This window comes from Fukomys damarensis, unplaced genomic scaffold, assembly GCF_012274545.1.
Source record: "Fukomys damarensis isolate Sample0158 unplaced genomic scaffold, DMR_v1.0_HiC HiC_scaffold_16, whole genome shotgun sequence".
Lineage (NCBI taxonomy): Eukaryota > Metazoa > Chordata > Mammalia > Rodentia > Bathyergidae > Fukomys > Fukomys damarensis.
Genome location: NW_022900928.1, coordinates 102377447 through 102383446, shown reverse-complemented (window position 1 = coordinate 102383446; position 6000 = coordinate 102377447). Strand labels below are relative to the sequence as shown.

Genomic DNA, 6000 nt, shown 5'->3' with positions numbered 1-6000 from the left:
AAAACAAAATTAAGGCCAGCCTATTTAACTTAATAAGACCTTATCTCAAACTATTTGTGAAAGGTATGCAGATGTCGTTTAGTACTTCCAGATTTATTACCTGGTATTATTATTATTATTATTATTATTATTATTATTATTATTATTTTATTATTTTATTATTTTGTGCTGGGGATTGAACTTGGGACCTTGTGCATGTGAGACGGGCAGCAACACCACTAAGCTAAATTGCTGGCCTTCAAAATTATTTTTGTATGTAATTTTCTCAATGTAAAAGGTCTAAGTCAAATGTGTTGGTGTATTCCTTTAGTCCCAGTGTCAGAAAAGGCTGAGACAGGATGATCATGGCTTTGAAGCCAGTGGTGAGGGGCGATTAGCTAGGTGCCTTAGCAAAGTTCTCTGTATCTGCATTCTGTGTTTAAGGAAAAGGAACAAGTTTAGGTTAAGAACATAAACCTAGGATAGGATCAAAATATCACTATTGTAGGGCCAGGGCTTTAGCTCAGTGGCACTGTGCCTGCCTTGCAAATGCAAGGTCCTGAGTTCAATCCATGGTGTTAAAAAAGGAATCACTTTTAGAGGTGCAGGCAGCCGGGTGGTGCTCAGCTCCCTGCTCGGTTCTGGAGGCCACAGCCCACGCAGCAGAGTTGTGTCTGGTACGGTGCAGTCCAAATGCTGGTGCGGGCTGCACGGCACAGTGGAAGCAGCTTGCATAATTCTTGTCTGCATGACTGGCTAGAGATGTCACATGTGATTTGAAGTCTACATCTGGTTTTATGGTGCCACTTGAAGAATGGATGATGATGATTTTGGTGGTTTTGAGGCTGCAGAGACATTTGATGGTGGAAAGAGTGAGACCCAAACAACATCCCCTGCTATTCCTTGGGCTACCTTTCCTACAGTTAAAAATACAATTTTCATTGTGAGCAGCCCCCACAGAATTTTATGATACAGCCTCACTGACAGTGGCACTGATGCCAATGTGGAATAAAATATCCAGAGTCCACCTGTCACCATCTTCTCCTGAGCTTGTTTTGGACCATGACCACTTAACTCCTTCAGTGGGTTGTCTTTCTCTTGATGCCATTGTCTCCTCCCCAGAGAACGTGCACAAGGATGACAGTATTGTGAGTGGTGCTGTTTTGAAAGTGCAGGTCCAGCAGTCAGCACTCCCTCATCTAGACATCCTGTTTTTTCCATTGGGTTTATTGGATGAGACAAGTGATAGAACAATTGCTTTTGTGGATGATTCTGCGGGTCCTGCAGGCAAAGTATCAAACATCCAGCTTCAGCAAAAAGTTTTAGATCTGGAGATGAAACTCAAAATGTCTGAAGAAGAAAAACAAAGGATTAAAAAGGATGTGGAATCATTGATGGAAAAGCACAGTATCTTAGAAAAAGATGTTCTAAAAGAAAAAGAGCAAGAAACTATTTCCTTTCAAGATAGGTACAAAGAACTGAAGGCACTAATATAGTTTTCAGCGAGGCAACAGTAGAAGCTATTGAAAAACAGCACATCACTGCAATTGAGAAACAGGCACACAGGTGTGAGGAGCTGCTAAATGCTCAGCATAAGAGGATCCTTGAAATGCTAGATAGAGAGAAGGAACTGTTAAAAGAAAAAAATGAAGCCTTGAATCAGAGATCTCAAGAACAGAAGGAAATATTGGAAATATGTTTGGAAGAAGACAGGCAAAGAAATAAGGAAACAGAATCTGCTACAAAGCTGGAGCAAGAAGCAATGAAAGAGGTAGTTATGAAAGCCATCAAAGAAGAAAGAAAGAATTTGGAAAAGGCTCATGCAGAAGAAAGGGAATTATGAAAAACAGAACATGCAAAAGATCAAGAAAAAGTATCTCAGGCCATTGAAACAGCTATACAAAAACAAAGTAAAATAAGTCAGGAAACTGTTAAGGTGGCAATAATAAAGGAGCAGAAGCAAAGTGAGAAGGCTGTGGAGGAGGCAATGAGAAGAATGAAAGATGAGCTGATTGAGTATATAAAAGAACAGAAAAGGCTTGATCAAGTCATCAGACAAAGAAGCCTGTCCAGTTTGGAGCTAATCCTTTCCTTTTCACAGAAACAGCTAAGTGCTTTGATAGCAATGGAACCAATTCACATTGAATAAAGAAAACATGACAAGCTGACCCAACGCTCGCATTGCATCAATCATTAGACCTCTAAAATGCACTGTGTGAACTATGAAGATGAGCCCCGCACTTTAGAGAATTGATTTCCAGTTCAAGGACAAGCCAAAACAATATGTAGGGCTCCCAATGGATTTATTTTATTTTCTATTTTGCATTTATTTTATTTTAATAATATCATAGCATCAATAGAATATAACATAACCTAACAGCCAAAAAAATGCACACTATCAAAAGTCAATTATGTACAATTTTGCATCATTACCCTGGCTTGGACTCAGAGTCACCTTTGCTGTGCCTCCCAGCCCAAACTATGGGCCTCCTCTGGAGCTGCACCATTTACAATGGGTGCCACTGATTGGCTCTGACACAGAACCAGGAGGGTAGTCGCCCCCCACCAGGCTATTAGATCCCCTGATTGAGTCAGTCCTTGAACGCACTCTGCAGAGGCATGACATGCTATAAAGGGTGGTGATTGATCCTATTATGTTCCTGGTTGTATTGATAGGGATAAAGGATAGGGATTGATTTGATGAGTTGTTTTCTCAATTATGAAAATGAGAATGTCTATAAGTCATTAGAGAATCAAAGACTGGGACGCAATGATATCAGGAAGATTTAATGACCCAGAGATTAAATCAAGGGCAAGCCAACAGCAAAAATAAAGATGAGAAAACACTCAAGCAAGCCACAAAGACAGTCCACGAATGACAAACAGTAGGGCAAAGGAGGATGAAAAGTCTGATAGTGAACTTCCAGGACACACAGAACTCACAGCACAAGGAAGTAACAAAACTGATCAAACAAGCTCTAGAAAAATTCAAAACAGAAATTATTTCCCAGATAACCATAGACATGGTGAGCAAAAAGAAAGACATGATTCGAGAATCCAGAACAGAAACTGACAAAAAAATAGATGAGCTTAGGAACATAATAGAAACCATGAAGGTCCAGAATAAGAAAGATATGGAAACAATGAACACTCAACATAGGAAAGAAATGGAATCCATTAAACAGATTCAAACAGATATCCAGGAGATTAAAAACTATTGAAAGCATATGCAACAGAATAAAAGATTGCAAAGATAGAATCTCAGATATAGAAGATAGGATAGCAGACAGTGACCATGAAAAGAGAGGTCTCTTAAAAACAGTAAAGGAGCATGAGAAATTGATCCAACAACTCCTAGATGATACAAAGAAGAATAACATAAGACTGATAGGAATCCATGAAATACCAAGAGAAAATGCAAATGACTTTAAAAAGCTGTTCAAAGAATTAATGACTGAAAACTTCCTGAATAGAGGGGAAGAGTTAGACATACAGATAAGCGAGGCATATAGGACACCAACTAGACATGATCAAAAAAAAAATCTACACCTAGACATATAATAATCAAGATCCCAGAAACCCAACAGAAGAAGAGAATACTACAAGCAGTAAGAAAAAAGAAATCACATGCAAAGGAAAGCCCATCAGAATCAGCAGACTTTTCAACACAAACACTCAGGTCAAGAAGAGCCTGGAGTGAGGTATTTCAAGTCCTAAAAGAAAACAACCTACAACCAAGACTGATGTATCCTGCAAAACTCTCTTTCAAAATGGACAGAGAAGTAAGATACTTCCATGACAAAGAGCACTTGAGAAATTTCATGAATACTAAACCAGCATTACAAAGAATTTTAAACAGTATCCTAGAAAAAGACAACGAAGATCACAACACCATGAGGCTCAACAGAGCAAATCAAATAGCCAAGGCAAGAAAATAGAAGGAAAGGACAAAAAATAAAAAGAGTCAACAAAAGGACAATAACATTGACAATAATAAGTCAGTACATATCAGTTATAACTATCCATGTCAATGGCCTCAACTCGCTAATCAAGAAAAATAGATTGGCAGAATGGATTAAGAATAAAAATCCAACAATATGTTGTATACAAGAAACACACCTAGTGCAAAAAGAAGCCCATAGACTGAAAGTGAAAGGATGGAAAACAATTCTCCATGTGACAGGAGCCCAGAAAAAAGCAGGAATAGCAATCTTATTGGCAGACAAAGCAAACTTCAAACCAAAATTGATTAAGAGAGACAAAGAAGACCACTATATCCTTGTAAAGGGAACAATCCAAGAGGAAGAGATGACAATCATCAACATATATGCACCAAATATAAATGCCCCCAACTATATAAAACAAATATTAAGTAACATGAAAAACCAAATAAGCACTAATACAATTGTAGTGGGGGATCTGAATACCCCACTATCACAAATTGGCAGATCATCTAGGCAAAAAATCAACAATGAAATACTAGAACTGAACCAAGCTTTTGAAAGTATGGACTTATTAGACATCTATAGAGTGTTCCACCCCACAAAATCAGAATATACATTCTTTTCAGCTGCACATGGGTCATTCTCCAAGATGGATCACATACTAGCTCACAAAACAGGTTTGAATAAATGGAAAAGAATTTAAGTTATTCCCTGTATATTATCAGATCACAGTGCAATTAAGCTGGAGATCAATAGCATAAGAAACTGTAGCAACTTTACAATCACATAGAAATTGAGCAGCACTCTCCTGAACAATCAATGGATCACAGAGGAAATTAAGGAATCAGACAATTTTTACAAATAAATGAAAATGCCAATACAACATACAGGAATCTGTGAGACACAATGAAAGCAGTTCTACATGGAAAATACATAGCACTGAATGCCCACATTAGGAAAACAGAGCAAACTCAAATAAACAACCTAACAATGACTCTAAGACTCCTAGAAAAACAAGAGCAAGAAAAACCCAAAGCTCGAACAAGAGAGGAAATTATAATGATTAGAGCAGAAATCAATGCAATGGAAACTAAGAAAATGATATAAAATAAATGAATGGAAAAGTTGATGTTTTGAAAGAATAAATAAAATTGATAAACCCTTAGCAAACCTTATCAAAAAAAAGGAAAGAAAAGGCTCAGATTCATGCAATCAGGAATGAAAAACGTGAAGTCACAACAGATCCCACAGAAATCCAGAGGATCATTAATACATACTATGAGAACCTGTACTCTAATAAAATGGAAAACACAGAAGAAATGGACAGATTTCTAGATACTTATGAATTACCAAAGTTGAAAAAGAAGATAAAACATTTTGAACACCCAATAACAATCAGTGAAATTGAAAATGTAATAAAAAACTTATCACCAAAGAAAAGCCCAGGTCCTGATGGATTCACTGCTGAATTTTACAAGATATTAGAAAAGAACTACTGCCATTACTGTTCAGACTTTTCAATGAAATTGAAAGAGAAGCAATACTTCCAAAATCATTCCTGGGAGCAAATATCACTTTGATTCCCAAACCTGGGAAAGATGTAACTAAAAAAGAGAACTACAGGCCAATCTCCTTAATGAATATAGATGAAAAAATCTTCAATAAGATACTAGCAAACAAAATACAAAGGATCATCAACAAGATCATACATCCTGACCAAGTCGGATTTATTCCAGGGATGCAAGGATGGTTCAACATATGGTAAGTCAATAGATGTAATACACTATATTAACAAAGTCAAGGACAAGGACCACATGATCCTCTTGATAGATGCAGAAAAAGCATTTCACAAAATTCAAAACCCATTCATGATAAAAAACCCTGCAAAAATTGGAATATATGATCTATATCTCAACTTAATAAAGGCTATCTATGAAAAACCAACAGCCAACATCATATTCAATGGCCCAAAACTGAAAACCTTCATGTTAAAATCAGGAACAAGACAAGGATGCACACTATCACCACTCTTCTTCGATATAGTTCTGGAAACGTTAGCCATAGCAATTAGACAAGA

General features: G+C 37.1%; 1 long non-coding RNA gene and 1 pseudogene across 1 annotated transcript in view; both read left to right on the top strand.

The window, feature by feature from the left end:
* LOC117286360 overlaps window positions 1–6000 on the top strand; it is a 55015-nt gene that overhangs the window by 26277 nt on the left and 22738 nt on the right. The gene's annotated exons all lie outside the window — the stretch shown is intronic.
* On the top strand, window positions 276–2265 carry LOC104856646 (annotated as a pseudogene).